Source organism: Dipodomys spectabilis, unplaced genomic scaffold (assembly GCF_019054845.1).
Source record: "Dipodomys spectabilis isolate Male_0828 unplaced genomic scaffold, ASM1905484v1 ptg000307l, whole genome shotgun sequence".
NCBI lineage: Eukaryota > Metazoa > Chordata > Mammalia > Rodentia > Heteromyidae > Dipodomys > Dipodomys spectabilis.
This window is the reverse complement of record NW_024870984.1, coordinates 362,413-382,220: the sequence shown is the minus strand read 5'-3', so window position 1 is coordinate 382,220 and position 19,808 is coordinate 362,413.

Sequence of the window (19,808 nt, the reverse complement as noted above, 5' to 3'; positions counted from 1 at the left end):
GAGCCACAGCGCCAATTCCGGCTTTTTCCTTTTTGCTTATGTGGTGCTGAGGAATCGAACCCAGGGCCTCAGGCATGCAAGGCAAGCGCTCTACCACTGAGCTACCTTCCAAGCCCTCTGAGATTTTTTTAAAAATAAATACCCTTTGCCATCCCCAACCCCACAGGCCATAAATCCAGATTTTGGTCATCCTAGATCTCACTTCCGTTCCTGCTACTTCCACAGCACTGTCACAAGTAGCCTGTGTGTGGCTAGCACTGGGTTAAGAATTGAAGTTACACAAGGGGGACATAACCAGGTCAAGGCTCATGCCCCAGAACATTGAGGTACTGGCCATACCTGTCTCTCACCCCCTCTACCCTGACCCTGGAATCTAGTCTGTGCCTCTGTATTATGGTTATCCGGAATTGTTTAGAAGGACCTGAGAGGCCCAGCTGGGCAGCGGGGGGGAGGGGAGATAGACTTTCCTGCGATAAGGTACGTTTACATTTCCTAGACATCAATGGGTACTTCGAAGACAACTTTGCCTCACCTTCCATGTAGCCCCAGATCCACTTGTTTGGGCGGCCTTTAGTCAGTTATCAGGCTGAAGTTGGCCAGAGGCATTGGCAACCACCCTTCCCCCACTCCATTGCCAGCCTGCTAGGATGGACATGCATCCAGAGGCCCAGCTGAGGAAAAGGAAAGGACATGCATGACTGAGCCCCTCTCCTCCATAGGCAGGGGAGAACCTATGTCAGCTGGCCCTGCTGACCCAGAATCCTCTGGAGGTGGCCAAAGTTATGGACAGCCAGATTTAGGCCCCAACAAAAAGCTAGAATATACAGGTCTCTGGCAATTTAGGACTCATTGTAGACCCAGATAGGGGGCTATAGGCAGGGTGCCATGCCATGGAGGAGGGGCTCCCTCTGAAGTCAGGAAGAGGCAGACAGGTGCCCAGGAAGGGGACAGAGAAAGATGAGGGAAAAATACACACACACACACACACACACACACACACACACACACACACACACACACACACACACAGGAGTAGCCCAAGGCCTCAGCAGTCCCTGAGCACCATGAGAACTCTGAACTCTGATTAAAGACCCCCAAATATTGGAAGTGGATCTATGGCTCAAATGGCAGTGTGCTAGCTTTGAGCATAACACAAGGGATGGGACCCTAGCCCTAGTTACAAACTTTTTCTAGCATAGACCTACCCAAGAAAGGGAAGCAGGTAGGCACACGGGAGCTCAAAGCTCACACGTAATACTCAAGACTCACAGAATACACCACATCCTGCTCTGATTCTCTAAATTCTATGTCCTAGATTATGTCAGTCTTAGATGGGACAGACCATGCACCAAGTCAGGACGTTCAAGTACAATCTCATACTGAGGATCCCGTGACCTAATCAAGGCCTCAAGATCCCTCGACACTGGGCGGACAGTCAATTGAGGTCTAGTTATCCAGCCACAAGATATGGGATTGAAAGGATTTCTTGGTCAAGGGATGCAGACTGAAGGGCTGTAGGTCCCTCTCTCTCGGGAAGGACAAAAGGCCTATCCATCCCAGGAATGTGCCTGGGTTGTGATTATCCTCAATGAAACAACCCTGCTCAGAGCTCAGTGCCTCTGGTTTTCCCACCACCCCCTACCCAGCCCTGCCCCACCTTCAGTCGGCCCTCTCTGAATCCCAGATCTGCCATCTAGACTAAAGTTTGAGCCAGCAAAGGGACCCACCTCTATCTCTGAGAATGCAGTCACGGGGCTCTACAGTCCCCTAGAGGAAGTCTTGGGGCAACACGGGTCTGACTTCTCCCCTCATTCTCTGGATGTCCTGTGCCAGTGGCAGGCTTACCTCTGTCTCTGGTCGAGGAATGAACACTGGGAGTGTCATCTTCAGATTGAGCCAGCAAAAGTCCCAGTCCCCAAGGATGTACCACACAGGCATCCATCAGTGGATGACAGCCAGCTGGTCAATGGTAAACCCAAAGTGTCAGGACCTTTAAGAGCCATGTGGCTGGGTCAAAGTCTCTATCACTGATGGTCTAAGTTGTTAGATGAGGTTATGGCTCCAATGGCCTGACACCCCTGACCTGGGATCATCCTCCCTCTTCATCTTCTTGCTTAGCACTTGCCACCCCCCTCTTGACATTCCCTCAGCCTATACCTCCCTATACTTTGGACAATTTCTTCTTATCTGACTAGAAAATAAACTCGGTGGGCCAGGGAAGACTGAAATTTGGTGACACACCCTAAGCCCTAGGGTCCACCCAAGGCTGTTTCCCTCTGCAGTCGGCGACCACACAGCTCCTGGATGTTATGAAATTCCTGAGGGGTCCATGGCTTCGTCCTACATACTGGCTTTAGGCTCTGAAACTGTCCCCACAGAGATTGTGAGTGGTTGGCTCCCTTGATCCAGGGACTCCAAACCAAGGCTTGCATGTTCCGTTCTTCTTTCCTTTCCTCCTTTTCTCCCTCCATCCTTCCCTCCTCTTTCTCTTTCCTTTCTTTGTGTCACTCCTGGGCCTTGAACTCAGAGCCTGGGTGCTGTCCCTAAGCCTTTTTACTCAAGGCCAACAGTCTACAGCTTGAGCCACTCATCCACTTCTGGAAATTTCTTTTTGGTAGTTTGTTGGAGATAAGAGTTTTACAGGCTTTTCTTCCTGGGACTTAACCCTCAGTCCTCCCATCTCAGCCTCCTAAGTAGCTAGGATGACAGGTGTGAAGCACCTGCATCTAGCTCAAACTGAGATTTCTTCATGTGCTGTGGAACCAGCACTAGAATATTTCATTGTCTATGATTCCTGGACCTGGCACTCACTTTAACGGTTTGTTGGATAAATAAATGAGCATCTCTCTATGACAATACTACAGAAAACTCCCATCCAACTCAGGTAAGCATCCTGGGGGTGGAGGGGTTAGTGGGGGAGGTGTTAAAGCCTGAAGTAGCTCTTCCACAGTTCTCCCTAGTCCCACTTCCTGCCCTCCTGGAGCCACCGCACTCAACTCTTTAGGCTCTGAGGATGTGAGCCACGATGTACTTGCTGGATTCTGGGGCTCTTTGATGCCTCTTTTCTCAAAAATCTTTGTCCAGAGGCTAACTCAGAGTTTGGCACTCAATTCCACCCTCAGGTGTGAATGAGGCACGTGAGGTGAAAACCTGGCTCAAGGGGCCTCCTCTCCTCCCCCTGGGGCAAGACATGATGGTCTACCACATCCGGCCCCCAAGTTTCATGTTGCAGAGAAAGAATCCTTGAGGGTTCCCAGTTCTCTGAATCTCCCAGATTCCAGTGCAGTGCTGGGAATCCTCTCGGCTCACAGCTGGCAACCTGGGAATTGTGAGGTCACCATCTCTGCTCCCCATGATGTCCTTGACTGTGGTGGTCACCCTAGAGAGAACCAGAGGAGAATCAGCAGCTGCTGGAGGAAGGGAGTCAAAGCAGGATGTTCCTGACAGGAGACGATCTGGCTTGGGAACTCTGCCTATGCCGCCTTGAACATCATTGTTTGGCAGCTGAAATGGTCCATCTAATTTGACCCATAATCCCAATCATTAGTAGTAATTGCCAGCTTAAAGAAAAAATCCTGGAAAAGCTGGCATTTCAGTTGTCCCAATCAAACTTAAAGGCTTCCAAAGTCAGGGCTCCCCTTTTCCTTCTAGACAGCCAACAGCAGGTTACAGAAACTGGCATTCAGCCAGCCCTAGCTAACTGCCATGGCCTGATACCATGCAGGCTTCATTATGGGGAACGCACTTGCCTACCACTGCCCAGCTGGAAACAGCCGAAGCAGGACACAGATTGGAGTCTACAGGACTCCAGGGAGGACTGCCCACCGGTGCACAGCCCTAGGAGGGAATCCAGGCCACCAGTGGGGGCCTGAAGCCCCCTGCCCAAATGAACATGGACACCGCCAAACCCTGGGTAAGGTTCCCCTCTCTTCCTTGTTTGTAGTGAACCATCTGTTATGTCACACCATTCGCCACCCACCAGACCCTCCTAGCTTCACATCTGCTGCCCTACTCCCCCCATCACATTCCCTAATTATGTTTGGCAGACACATTCCCAACCCTTGAATTAGCTCCAACTTTGCACACCAGAGCAGGTTATCTGGTTGTATGAGTGTGGCTGTGGTCACACTTGCCTCACCAGCCTGAAGACAGAAGGACAGGTGTCCCCTCTGGTCTGTGATTCACTCAGACCTCCAAGTGGAGACCCACGCAGACCCAGAAGCTACTGTGAGCTACAGGAAAGGGGAAGAGAGAGGTGGAAAGAGGTGGAAAGGAACATCTACTAAAACCTTCCCCAAACTATTCATGTAACGGTGAAGGAGAAAATAAAAATTGTGGCTGGGAGCATACTTGGCATTGATGACAAAAGAACAATATACATACAAAAAAATAAAATGCTTTCGCTCTTTTTAGACATGGTGACTTAAATATGTTTCCATTGTTTTCATCTCCCTGCTCTCCCAACATGCACAACATGCATGCGCACACACACACACACACACACACACACAAACACACAAAATCCAGACCTGTGACAGAAGACTGGTACATGCAGCACCTGAAATTTGCCAACTGATCGCTCACCTGAGCACAGTCATGCTGTACAAGTTGAAAGATGATCTCTCTCCCTCCCTCTCTCCCTCCATTTCTCTCTCTCTCTCTTTCTTTCTCTCTCATACACACACACACACACACACACACACACACACACAGACTCAGAACAGTGCCTCTCCTGAGTTTGTCAGTTCCTCATCTGGGACAATGTACAAGCTGGGGCATGGGGTTCCCTTGTCAGAACCAGGGGATCCCACCAAAGGGGAGCACCACTCTAATAAAAAAGAACCACCCTGCCTCTCCCTTTCTCCAGGGTCAGAATCTTCCTCTTGAGAACAACAAACCTTAACTCCACATAAACCAAAACCCTAGGCCAGGATGCTGGATAGAGAGCTGAGACAGGTGGCTCCTCAGAGCCAGGACAGATAACAAGCAGGGGTTCATGGTTCCCCCAGAGGGGTGTCTGACCTGGGATGGGGGCGGTTTTGGGGAAATGGATGGGCTCCTAAATGTTACATACATGGATGGACTTCCTACTTCCAGCCTAGATGCTTCTGGGTGACTTGGTGCTTCTTGGGGAGGATGAGGAGACCAGATGGACCGGGAGCACCAGCAGATTCTGGCAGAGCTGGGAAATGTGGTCACCCTGTGAGAACTGATGACAGCTGGGGTGGGGAGAATAGGCTGGGTGTGGGTGAGAGGGGGTGTGTTTCTCCCAGATATTCATCTTTTATCTGATCCCCAGTGTCCTCACCTCCCTAGTGGGCTTTTCTGGGACCCTCCTCAGGTGAAAGGGTGACCAAGCATAGAGGACAAGGGCTCACACAGCAAGGGGGTCTATCTTCTGCATCCACCACCCCCATCCCCAGAAATAAAGGAAAAGACCTGAGAAGGCAGGTTTGGAGATGCTGCTCCCCACCTCTGACTGAAGCCACCAGGTTCCCACCAAGGTGAAGAAGGGTGCAGATGGGTGGCTGTGTGGCTCCATTACTACAGGCCAGGATCTCTCTGGTGCCCCCTCTTCACCCAACCCTGCATCTTCCCGTTTCCTGGGACACTGGCCACTAGGGACATGAGAGGGATCCTCGGGTTGCCACCCACCCCCACCCCTCACACCTGGGGTGCATTTGGGGCAGAGCCAGGGTGTACTATGGGATGCAGGGGAGCACAGGTGGGACAGAAGAGGGGAGGCGGGAGGCATGGGTCGGGTCCTGGTTCGCAGAATGGGGGAGACTGTGAGGGGGGGTCGAGGGGTTCACTGGGCAATGGGGTCCCAGGGTATGGGCCCACAGGGTGGCCACTCACGTGTGCTGCTGGGAGAAGCTGTAGGCAGTGGCTCCAGGTGTGGCAGGCCCAGAATCCAAGGACCAGCGACCTTGACCGGGTCACTGAAGCAAGCCAGCCAGGGACACGTTATCTCAGCTGGGCAACTGAGAGAGGCTCGCTGGGTCTAGGCTAGCAGTGCCATTTTTGAAACATGGCACCTTGGGGAGGGTCGGGGAGGGAGGGGCGGGATCTGAGGGCTCATGGTATGGCAAGCATGGCCTCTCCTCCCCCTCAGCTGCAGACAACTCAGCTCCCACCTCATCCACAGCCAGACCTGTTTCCGCCGATGCCGCCATCACCCCTGCCACTGCTGCCCCCAAGGCTGCCTCTTTAGCTACCTCCTCCTCAGTGGCCTCCTCCTCTGTGGCCACTGCCACCACCATGATAATTGGAACCTTGGACTTGGGACAGCCCATGGCCACCATGCCACCATGTGGCTGCTTGAGGTGATGTTTCTGCTGTGCTAGCTCCTCATGCTCTGTGCTCCCAGTCAGGAACTTCACTTCAATTGAGGCCTCAGCCAGCCACTGAAGCCACTTCCTCTCGTGCATGTACTTACTCCTCTCTGCTCTCTCTCTCTCTCTCTGCTTCCACTCCTCTTGTGGGCCACTTCGACCCCTCCACGCATGCCTGCCTGCCACTGAGAGCCCCTGGCCACTGCTACCACCACAGTGAGCCCTCTGGGCCCTGCCTCCTCCTCCCCACTACCCCACCCCCTCCTCTCCTCAACCCTCCCTACTCCCCTCATCCCTGCCCTCCACCCTTGCCTACAAGAGCAGCCCCGCCTGGGCCCTAAGGCTTCCAGGCCATGGGAATTGCAGCCTCACCTCAGCTCAGCACTCCCCGCCAACCCTAACACTTGCCCAGGGAATCAAATCTCCCCTCAGCCCCACCACTGGAGGAGACTCTCCTCCATTCCTCTCCACTCCACACATCAAGCAGGTACACGGTGACCCCTGTGTGTGTATGTAGGTGTCTTTGTGTGTGTGTGTGTTTGTGTGTGTGTGTGTGTGTGTGTGTGTGTGTGTGAGCGAGCGAGCAAGAGAGAGAGAGAGAGAGAGAGAGAGAGAGAGATTGTTGGGGATAACTACCTCTGAACAAAGCACCCTTTGGGATGACTCAGCACACAGAACACTTCAAAAAACAGCACAAAGCACCCTGTGTAAAAGACTCAGCACAGTGTGCCCTTTGAAGCACTTAGCATATAGTAACCTTTGGGATAACTCAACATACAGCTCCCCTTAAAGGAGGAAGTCCATAGCATGCAGTGTATAGGACTCAGTTCATGGCAAGCTTTGAAAAACTCAGCACGTAGAACACTTTTCCAGGACTCAGCACATAGCACCCTGTGTTAAGGCTCCACACACACCACTCTTTGAAGGGCTGAGTATGTAGCACCCTGTGTAAAACATTCAGTGCACAGCACCCTTTAGAAAACTCAGCACATAGCAAAGTTTTGAAGGACTCAGCATATACCACCCTGTGGAAGGGCTCAGCACACAGCACCATTTGCAGGACAGTACAGAGCACCCCGTATAAAGGACTCAGCACATAGCACTTGAAAAACTCACCTCATCCGACTCTTCTCAAGGATGCAGCACATTGCATCCATTGGGATGACTCAGCATACAACCCCCTTTGAAGGACTTAGCAAAAGTACTCTGTGTAAAGGACTCGGCCCACAGCACCCATTGAAAAATTCACCTGTCCCTGCCTTCTCAAGGGCTCAGCACATAGCACCCTTTGGGATGAATTAGCACACTGTACCTTTTGAAGGACTCAGCATAAAGTACATTCTTTAATGGACTCAGCACACAACCCTTTGAAAAACCCAGTAAGGCCCACTCTTCTCAAGGACTCATAATATAGCACCCTTTGTGATGACTCAGCACACAAATGCTTTTGGAGGACTCAGCACAAAACTCCCATGTGGGAAGGACCCAGAAAATAGCACTCTGTGAAGGACTCAGCACATAGCTGTATGTCACAAGTTCAGCTGTCATTAGAATTAGGGTGCTTTCTTCTGTATCACCATTCTTCAGAAACACTTCACAAATCCTACTAGTTCACCTTTAGTTAACCTGTTTTATGGGGGAGGGTCAGCTGGGGGTCTTGAACTCACAGCGTGGGGGCCCTGTCTCTGAGCTCTTTGATTCAATGTTAGAGCTCAACCACTCTGAGACACGGCTCCAATTATTTTTGGGGGGGGTGGGGGTTGTTCTTTGACAGGCCTTACAGTGATCAGGAAGGCCAAGTTGTGGTGTCCATGGACAAAGGCTCTTAGCTTGGCCTGGAGGTGACCTCTCCCTTCCTTGTGTCCCTGGAAGCCAGGCCTCCTGGAGCTCTCTTGGCATAGGATGGAACAGATCTGCTCTGGAATCAGCATTTAGGTTGGGCAAAAGTCAGCTTGGCCCTGGTCACTTCCCCCAATTGAACTCTACATGACGATAGTCCCCCACGATAGCACGGGGCCACATGTCCCGCATCTGGCTACAAGGGGGCAGGAGTCACCCACCATAGGGATTGTACCTGGGAGTTGTGTTTACTCTTGCTTCCCTGGGCCCCTATCATGCTTCAAAGCCACCCTGGACAGGAATGTACTTGAGGGTCTTACCTACAATTAACCATCAAAAAGCAAGTGTGGCTGTGGCTCAAGTAGAAGAGCACTAGCCTTGAGCAAGAAAACTCTGGAATAGAGCCTAGGCCCTGAGTTCACACACACACACACACACACACACACACACACACACACACACACACACACACACACACACACACACCACATGCATGCAAAATGAGAGATTTCTACACTGCAATCTTTGGGTATTCTCTACCTTTTCCCCACTAAGCCTGGTGGCTGTTGACGTAGGTATTTGATGCATTCAAGACCAGCTGGCATCTTTTATTTTGGGGAACAGAATTGCTAGAATATCAGCCTTCTCACATCCCAGCTCCTTGACTGGGTCAAGGTCTATCCAGGCCCTTTGGGGCTCCTTTTACAGAATAGCCAAGGTGCCTTCAAAAGGCATCACATGCTGGGCACTGGTGGCACATGCCTGTCATCCTAGCTACTCTGGAAGTTGAGATCTAGAGGACCTCGGTTCAAAGCCATCTTGGGCAGGAAAGTATGTGAGACTCTTATCCTCGATGAAGCAACAGAAAACAAGAAGTGGCACTGTGGCTCAAGTGGTGGAGTGCTAGCCATGAGAAAAAGATCTCAAGGAGAGTGGCCAGGCACTGAGTTCAAGCCCCAGGACGGGAAGAACAAATCTATCTTTGTTGGAGACTTGTTTACCCTTTGAAAACTCTTCATTCTTTGCGATAAGCTTAACATGGGCCTCTTCCCTGGCCACGAATGGTCCATTAGATGTCGCTTGAATATGGGCCACCTCCCGGAAGCCTCTGCCCTACCTGACCCTCAGTTTCCCTTCCCATCACCTGGAGATGGAGGCCTGAGAGAAGGCCACCTGGCCACCTACTTGTGGTGGCTGCTGAGGCTTTTAAGAGTCAGTATGTCACATAGAGATTCATCATCTGCATCAGTCTACAGAAGAAAGGGAGGGAATACACCTTGCCTGAGCCTGTGAGCTGTGGGTGATCTGCATCTGTGGCTTCTGCGGCAGGATGTGCTCCATGGGGGAGTCCTCTATGGGGTAGGGTACCCCGACCTGTCCTTTGGCAGTTTCCACACTGCTTTGAAGTGGCAATTCTTCCAAAACTTTCTGCTCCTCCCTCATTTTGACCACCGTGGAGTCTGAGGTGTCTGAAGCGGTGGTGGTGGCGGAGGACTCAGCCTGTGCTGGCATCTGGTGCCTGCTGTCCATGCCTTCCCCTGAGAGGAATCACAGGGGCTCCCACAGCTCTCTCCTCTTCATCTTCTCCTGGGACAGCCAGCACATGTGCTCAGCTTTCTCCTGGCACAGCTCACAGGATGAACATCTGCTCTTTACACGCCACGAGGGAGTCCTCGATGGTGCAGATGTGTGCCAACAGATGGCTGCATCCATGGTGGTGCCCATCCACTGGATTCCAGAAGTCCACATCAATAGGCAGGTCGTGGACAAAGCAGATTTTCTTCTCGGATGCCCACATGTCCTGCTTCCCATCCTCATGTATGCTGTGGTGCCAGCTCGCAGGGTGGGGGGCCAGTGGCTCCAGTTTCTCTGGCACTGAGCTGCCAAGTGGACTTGGCACCCGCAGTGGGCCTGCAACTCTTGGTGCAGGAATTTCTCCCTGTGGATTTCAGCCATGGAGAGCGCCTCCAGATCCACGTCCCTCTCGGTTTGGGGGATGTCTCCATCCTCTGCGATGGTCATGTCTGGAGGAGTTGCCTCCTCACCTTTTGCTTCTCCAGGGCTCTCAACTTTCCCTTTCCCATGGAAAGCCAGGAAGCTCAGCTGGGCCTGCAGGCTCTCCTCTTGTGGTCTGGTCACTTCCAGGCACTTGAGGGTGTCCTGCCACTTTGGGGGCACCACCTGGTCCCGACAGTTGGTGGGGCCTGCACTTGCTTCAGCTGCTCCAGCAGCTGGTCTGCCTCTCTAGGTGCTGCTGCAGGGCCTCCTTCTCAGAGCTCAGCTGCTCATTGGAGGTGATGTGCAGCTCACAAGTGGCTCTGAGCTCCTGCATCTGGGCCAGGGACTGCTCCTGCCGCTCCTGAAGCTCCCAAGCTGCTTGGCTCGCTCTCTCTCAGCCACCTCTTTCCATTCCTCTATCTTCTTCACTGTGTGGTCCAGCTGTTCTCACAGATGTTTCTTCACCTGCTGCTCTGAGTCTAAGATGCTGGCCAGCTTCTCCTTCTCACTGCTCATCATGTGGAGAGAGGCCCTCAGCAGTGCCAGCTGTTCTTCCATCTGTCCGTTGCACACATGCGCATCGTGGGATCTTGCAGATCTCCTGCTGATCCTTGGCCTTCTCCAGTCTACACAGTTGCTTCTCCTGCTCCGTGTTCTGGAAATGGAGCCTTTGGTTTTCCTGGACCTGGATGTCAAGTTGTTCCTCCAGGTTTTTCAACTCCATCTGCGTGCAATAGGCTTGGGCTTTCATCTGCTGCTTGACCGGAGATGGTCCCGAAGGGAGCCATGTCTCTGCCAGCTTCCTTCTCATTTCCCCCAGCTCCTTCTCTAGGTTAAACACCTGCCTTGCCCCTCGATACTTTTCCTCTGTCAGTTGTTTCACCCACTGGGTCAGCCGCCGGGCCTCCTCCTTATGCACAGACCTCTCAATGCTCAGGTCTTCTGTGAAGGTGTCTCTCTCTAGATTCGCTGCAGTCACCATCCAGCTCAGGTTGTCCAGTAGTCTCTTTAGTACCTCACGCCCTGCCAGCACTTGTTGGAACTTGCCGATTCTGCTCTTCATGTTGCTCCACTGTGTCCAGAGTGCTTCCAGCTTCTCCTGCAACTCAGTGTTCACTTGCTCCAAGTCATTGAAGCTTCTGATCTTTTCCTTGAGCTGAAGGGTCACATCATTCAGCTGTTCAAAGAACATTTCGGTCTCATTCTGTGAGCAGTGACCACAGAAGCCACCATCTCCAGCTCTGCCATGTGCTACTCTGCGGTCTGCAGGCAGCTGGTGAGAGCTTCATTGTCCCTTTCTCTATCATTGGTCGCCTGCTGCACGCGGGCTGGTGAACATTGTAAATCACTTTCTTCCCAAACCAACCTCTCTATGGGTGCCTTGTGGATCTCTAGCTCCCTTTTCATTGCTGTGTGCAGTTGGGCTATCTTCCCCTCTCTTACTCCCGTTCATCCTGCAAGTCTGTCTTTTCCTGCTTCAGTGGTTGGATCTTGGCACAGAGCTCCTCTTTTCTTCTTTTGCTGGGATCCAGGGTGGGCACCACATGTCAGTACACCTCTGCAGATCCTTGGTGTTATCGGGACCATTGACACTCTGGACCCTGGTGACTGTGGCTGTGTCCAAAGGCAGGATAGGCCCATGGTCAGCATCATATTTGGCTGGACTCTCCTTTGAGTCACACTCCCCAGTGGTGTTTGTCTTGGGGATCCTTCACTTTTTCATGTTCTTAGTTTTCTTGAATGTTGCAGATCTGTTGGGAGGATTCTTCTGCCAGTGTTCTTATGGCAATTTCTTGCCCGCAGCTCTCTCATGGAATCCTGTTGTTTCAGATATCTGAGCGCTGGGAAAGATGGGCTGGCCACTTTCCAAAGGTCTGGGAAATGCTCTATTCACCCACTCACTGTCTAGGACCTCAATTTCCTACTCTACTCCAATGTGGCCTCGAGTATCTTGCTCACCACTCAGCCACCTCTACCTTCCTCAACTGCTAGTAGTGGTGTCAACCAACTGAGGGAATCCAGGTGCTACTGGGCAGCATGGAATTTGGGCGTGTCCACCATTCTTGTTTCCCATTGGTCAGAGAGAAACATAAAAGAATGGGGGTGTGGACGGATTCCTGTGATGCAGGCAGAATGGGCAGATGACAGCACCCCTTTCATATGAAACTCTGTCCAGTCCAGTTGAGGACAAGAGGGTGACCTGCTTTAGCTGGATGGCTGCACAGATTGTTGTGTATGTCTGTTTGTTGCCAGTCCCTGACCTTGAACTCAGGATCTGGGCACAGCCCTTGAGCTGCTTTTGCTCAAGGCTAGCCCTCAACTAGTGAAGCCACATGGCTCTACTTCTGGCTTTGTTGGCACTGAGGTTGGACAGGAGTCTCAAGGACTTTCCTGTCTAGGGTGACTTTGACCATGATCCTCCTATCACAGCCTTGTAAGTATCAAGGAGGACTGCTGAGAGCCATTGGTGCCTGCCTAATCATTGATGTTGCTGATGTTCTTGGACAGACCAGTGATTTCCTTATCCTCACGTTTAAGTGGTGAGAGTTGGAGCCCACATCCTGGTCCTGCCACCTCCAAATGGCAGGTGATCCTAAAAAACTCAATCCTATCCATATAAATACCAATGGCATGTGATATATGTGATTGAATGGGCAGTTCTTGAATGATTCTAGGATAAAATTATACACAATTATATTATAGGACACTGATCAATTTTAATTAATACTTTATCAAGCATTTTAACAATCACATTCATTAAATGGAGGCAGAATGAAATACCTAAGAATTGGACATCACATAGAATACAGTTGCCATTTTTTCTGTCAGGACTGGGATTGGAACGCATGGTCTGGGTCACTCTTTTGCACTGTGTGGAAAGGGGAAGCTCACCTCCTTGAAGTCATGAAATTCAAGTCTGTTCCTTAGACCTGAAATCAATCCCCAGCACTAGAAAATATCCTATTCATGTACATTTTAAATATTTGATTTATATTTATATACATAGGTTGACTCCATATAGCTTTCAGTGTTTTCGTTTTTATTTTTTGTTTTATTCATGTATTGGCCACTTATTTTATTGACTATTATGGCACATAGAACATTAATTCCATAGGATATAGGTCTGCATATATGTTCCACTTCATACCTGACTCCTAGGACTTTCACAAAAAAAGAAAACGTTTGTCACCATCAGTTTCTTACTCCACGATTCATTTATTGGAAGTGCTGGCATCTGAACTATGGCCTACAAGGCCCAATTCATGAATGGGTGAGTGTCAACATGCCATCCTGGGGCAAATCGAGCTGACAGGCAATTCCAAGGACCTTAGATCGAGCCCCAGGGTTTTACAAAATAAGAACAGTGACACCCAGAGGTAGTATGCTAATAAATATATATCTTAATAGAGTGCCAGACATGTCTACACAATATTCAGTTATGTAGACTACATTTCTACGAAATTCTTGTGTAATTATTATGCCTCTATGTAATTTATGTTATTGTTTTCATCCTTAATAAACTATTAAGTAAATTAGTGTCCTGAAATTATTGCATCCCTGTGAGAAATAGTATTCTTTTAATGCTTCATAAGATAATTAAATAGAATCAATCAGCTGACTGAAATCATGAAGTCTAATTTTATTCAAGTATCATTCATGAACAACCTATTCAACCATGATATTGATAACATTCCATCGTTATTCCTGTGAATGTGAATGAGTCTCTTAGGATCTCCCACCATCCAGAAGTGGCATGACTGGGATTCGAACTGTAGGTCTATGTTGCCATGCGGGACTATGGCTTCCTCAAAAGCCCACAATTAAAAAAAAATATTTAGCTCCCTGGTTCGCAATTCGAGCCATTTTTTCTGCCAGGCCAAGAATTTGTATTCAGGCCTGGGTTACCCGATAGTCTGCTAGCCACGGCCAATGCAAAGTGAGGTACCCTTTGTAGCCGTGTAATTTGGACCCAGGTTGGTCACCATGAAAAGGAAGAAAATGTAAAAAATCCATCCTGTGGCTATTTTTCTGTGTGGGTTTTTTTTTTTACTCCTGCAAGGCTTCAGGGCCTAGGATCACAGGGTCGACTATGGGCCTATGGCAGCCCACGTGCCTAAAGTGATCGAAGCTGAGGCAGGGTTGCCATGAAGTGAGTTCAAATCCATTGGTTAGCAAAAAAAAAAACAAAACAAAAAACCAAAAACAAAAAACCCCTAAAAACTAATAAAGCACTCTAGTTCAGAATTCACACCATTTTTCTGCCACAGCTCAGATTCCAACTCAGGTCTAGGTAACACTATAGCACTGTGGGGGAAGGGGAAGCTTACCATCCTTGAAGACTACAAGGTCAGGCCTGCTCCCAGGGCCTAAATTGAACCCCCAGCACTGGCAAAAATCATATGCCCATCTATTTTAAACATAGGATCTCTATTCACATTCATTTATTCAGTACAATTATTCTTTTTATTGTGTGTCTTAGTCATGGATGCATTTTGTTTATTGAGCATGATGACAGATATAATTGTGCTAGCATGGATGACAATCTATTCCCATGTCTATAGAGTTGCTTAAGTATTCTCCATCCTAGCTGAGACCCAGAACTTTCACAGGACAGGAAACAGGTGGATAGATTGGATTCTCATACCTGCATTCCTCTTTTGGCAGTGTTGGGATTTGAACTCAGAGCCTAGCAGGCCCAATTGGAGAAAGGGTCAAAGTCAGGACACCATGATGTGAGCATCTAAGGAACTAGGCTGTTCCCAGGACCTGAGATTGAGCCCTGAGGATAGGGCAGGTGGAGAGCACAATAGTCATCCATTCATAAGCTGAAGATAGTATAAATATTTGTTTAGAGTAGGAGAGATGGCGACCTGTGATGGAATCCAATCTACCTTGTTACTACTGATTCTTGGATCTTTCCCAATGCCTCCATTTCATGACTGTGATGATTATGGTCATGCTTCATCAATTCTTCATTAAAAATAATCGATACCCCAGGAATCTTGCCTATCATTTAATACTCACATCCTGCAGGAACTACTCATTCAAGGATGAGATTGATCACATTCCACGACTCTTCCTAGGTCTGGAAACAAGTATATCAGGATCTCACGCCAATCCTTCAATGTAGGGGGCTGACTGGGATTCGACCTCTGGGGCTCTTTGCCTGGATGGCCTGGGGCTTCCCCAACAGCTGCAGGCCTTCAGCCATTCCAGGTAAACTTCACTCTGTAGGTCGCCGTGTTCAGACCCACCATGGTCACGGTACAAAGGAAAATGAATATAAAAGCACCAGGTGGAACTTCCCACTGCTTTTTTTCCCTCGCAGCTTTCTTTTTTTCCTGCAAGCCCTGGGGTCCTAGGATTTGAGGATGGGCTATAGGCCCAGAGGCCACAGCATAGGATGATCAAAGCTGAGGCAGAGTTGCCACTACTTGAGTTCGAGCACGCGGTCTGGTTAAAATATATATATATATATATATATATATATATATATATATATATATATATATATATATATATATATATATATATATATATATATATATATATATATATGAAGGAAGGAAGCACCCTAGTGCAGAATTCGCGCCATTATCCTGCAGAGCTGAGATTTCAGCTCAGGTCTGGGTAACTCTGTTGCACTGTTGGGGAAGGGTAAGCTAACCATCTTTGAAGACTACAAGGTCAGGACAGGTCCCAGGGCCTGAATTGAAGCCCCAGCACTGCCAAAAATCATATGTCCAAATATTTTACACATAGGTTCTCTATTTACATACATATGTGGAATGCATCATGCTTTCAGTGTAGTTATTCTTTTTATTGTGTGTCTTAGCCAGGGATGCATTTTGTATTTTATTGAGTATGATGACAGATATAACTGTGCTGACATGGATGACAACCTATTCCCATGTCCATGGAGTTGCCTATGTCTTCTCCACTCTAGCTGAGACCAAGGACATTCACAGGACAGGCAAACAGGTCGACCTATGGGTTCTCACATCAGGATTCTGCTTTTGGCAATGTTGGGATTTGAACTGAGATCCTAGCAGGCCCAATTCGTGAAAGAGTCAAGGTGAGGAAACCAGCATGTGAACAACTGAGGAGCCAGGCCATTCCCAGGACCTGACAATGAGCCCCAGGGAGGGCCAGGATAGGCATAAATTCATACTTGAAACATAGTATCTGTATTGACATATATGTGTGGGCAGCATATTGTGTTCGGTGCATTTCTTCTCCTTAATTTATGTCTAATTCATGATGGTATTGTTAACTTTACTGAGTATGGTGACAGATATAACTGTACTGACATGGATGATGACCTGTTCCCATGGTTATAAGGTTGCCTATGCATTCATTCTCCATCCTAGCTGAGACCCAGGACTTCCACATTCGAGGAAATCAGGCGCAATGACTGGCTTCTGACATCAGGATGAATCTTTTGTCAGGCCTGGGATTTGAACTCAGGTCTGGGTAACCCCGTTGCACTGTGGGGGAAGGGGAAGCTCATCATCCCTGAAGACTAGAATGTCAGGCCTGGTCCAGGGCCTTATTCGAAACCCCAGCAGTGGAAAAAATAACAAGCTTACCTTTTTTAAACATGGGATCTCTATTTACATACAGTTGTGGTATGCATCTTGCTTTCAATGTAGTTATTTTTTAAATTTTGAGTCTTATTCATGGATGTATTGTGTATTTTATTGAGTATGGTGACAGGTATATCTGTGCTGCTGTGGATGACAACCTATTCCCATGGCTATAGATTAGCCTATATAGCATTCTCCATCCTCAATGAGGCCCAGGACCTTCACAGGACAGGAAATCATGTGGATCCATTGGTTTCTCACATCAGGATGAATCTTTTGGCTGTCCTGGGGTTTGAACTCAGAGCTTAGCAGGCAGAATTGGGGAATGGGTCAAGGTGAGCACACCAGCATGTGAGCCACTAAGGTGCTAGGCCGTTCACAGGACCTGAGCTCATGCCCTGCGGGGGTCAATATACTCATGAAATCATAATTTAAGGAAAGGAGCTATATTTCCATACATGGGTCGGTGGCATCTTGCGTTCAGTGTACTCATTCTCTTGATTTCGTGTCTTATTCATGGATGCAATATGTATTTTACTGAGTGTGATAACAGTTAGAACTATGCTGACATTGCTGGCAAACAATTCCCATGAGTATAGAGTTGCCTATATAGCATATTCCACTCTAGCTGAGACCCAGGACTTTCACATCATAGGAAAACGGGTGCAACTATTGGCTTCTCATATCAGGATGAATCTTTTGGTAGTGCTGGGATTTGAACTCAAGGCCTAGCAGGCTCAAGTGGTGGATGAGTCATGGTGAGCACACCAGCACGTGAGCCACTAAGCATCTAGGTCTTTCCTGGAACCTGAGATGAAGGCCCGGTGGACGCTATAGTAGTCATAACTTCAGAATTTAAACAGACGATCTCTATTTCCATACATGGGTGGGCGGCATCTTGGGTTCAGTGTAGTTATTGTCTTTATCTGGTGTCTTACTCATTGATGTATTGTGTATTTTCTTGAGCATAGGATGACAGATATAACTGTGGTGACCTGGATGACAAGCTATTCCCATGAGTATAGAGTTGCCTATACATTTTGCATCCTAATTGCGACCCAGAACTTGCACAGCACAGAAGAACAAGTGCAACGAATGGTTTCTCACATCAGGGTGAATTTTTGGAAGTGCTGTGATTCGAACTAGGGGCCTAGGAGGCCCATCTGTCTAATGGGTCCACATGAGCAAACCAGCCTGTGAGCCACTAAGGAGCTGGGCTGTTCCCAGGAGCTGAGATCAAGCCCCAGGGAGGCCACAAGAGTCCTCAATCCATCATTGAAACATGGGATGTATATTCACTTCAGTGTGTGGACTTCCTCATGCATTGAGTGTAGTTATCTTCTCTATTTTGTATGCTATTCATGGATGTATTATGTATGTTCTTGAGTATATATGACAGGTGTAACTGGGCTGACATGGATGACAACCTTTTCCCATGGCCACAGGGTGGACCATGCATTCTCCATCCTAGCTGAAACCCAGGACTCACACAGGAAAACAGGTGAAACGTCTGGCTTCTGACAGGATGAATATTTTGGCACTGCTGGGATCTGAACTCAGCACCTAGCAGGCCCAATAGGTGAATGGGTTCACATAAGCACACCAGCCTGTGAGCCACTAAGGAGCTCAGCCGTTCCCAGGACCTGAGATTGAGTCCCAGGGGAAAGGCAGGGGGAGCACAATAGTCATCTATTCATAAGCTGAATGTAGTAAGCAAATAAGTACATATCTGTATAGAGTAGGAGATATGGAGACCTGTGTTTGAATCCAATCTACCCTGTGACTACTGATTCTTGGCTCTTCCCTAATGCCTCCATTTAATGAGTGTGATGATTATGGTCATGCTTCATCAACTCTTCACTAAAAATAATCGATATCCCATGAGTCTTGACTATCATTTCCTATTCGAATCCTCAGGAACTACTCATTCAAGGAAGAGATTTATCGTATTTCATGGCTCTTCTTAGGTCCAGAATTGAGTATCTCAGGAACTCCTGCATTCCCTCAATGTAGGATGGCTGACCAGGATTCGACCTCGGGGCCTTCATTGCCCGGTCATCCTGTGGCTCCCCCGACAGCCAGCAGGCCTTCAGCCACACCAGGTCACCTTAAATCTGCAGTCCACCGGGTTTGGTCTCACCATGGTCAACATTCAAATGAAAATAAACCTAAAAGCACCAGTTGGAACTTCCCGCCACTTTTTCTCCTCCGGCTTCTTATTTTTTCCTACAAACACTGGGGTCCTAGAATCCGAGGATGGGCTGTGGTTCCAGAGGCTGCAGCCTAGGATGATCGGACCTGAGGCAGAGTTGCCACAACTTGAGTTCAAGCCCCAGGTCTGGCAAAAAATATTAAAAAATTGAAAAATTATGAATGAAGCACCCTAGCTCAGAATTCGCGCCATTTTACTGCCAGAGCTGGAATGTGAAATCAGGTCTAGGTAACTCTTTTCACTGTGGGGGAAGGAGAAGCTCTCTATTATTGAAGACTGCAAGGTCAGGCCTAGTCCCAGGGTCTGAATTGAAGCCCAAGCTCAGGCAAAAATCATATGCCCACCTATGTCACACATAGGATCTCTATTTACATACATGTGTGGAATGCATAATGTTTTCAATGTAGTTGTTCTTTTTATTGTGTGTCTTAGTCAAGGATGCATTTTATATTTTATTGCATATGATGACAGATATAACTGTGCTGACTTGGATGGCAACCTATGCCCATTTCTATAGAGTTTCCTACTCCTTCTCTATCCTAGCTGAGACTCAGGACATTCTCGGGACAGGAAACCAGGTGGATCAATGGGCTTCTCACATCAGGATCCATGTTTTGGCAGAGTTGGGATTTGAACTGAGAGCCTAGCAGGCCCAATTGGCAAAAGAGTCAAGGTGAGGACACCAGCCTGTGAGCATCTAAGGAGCTAAGTCATTCTCAGGACCTGAGGTTGTGCCCCAGTGAAGGCCAGAATAGGCATAAATTCATAATAGAAACAGGATATATATTGACATATATGTGTGTATAGCATCTTGCATTCAGTGCATTCCTCCTTATT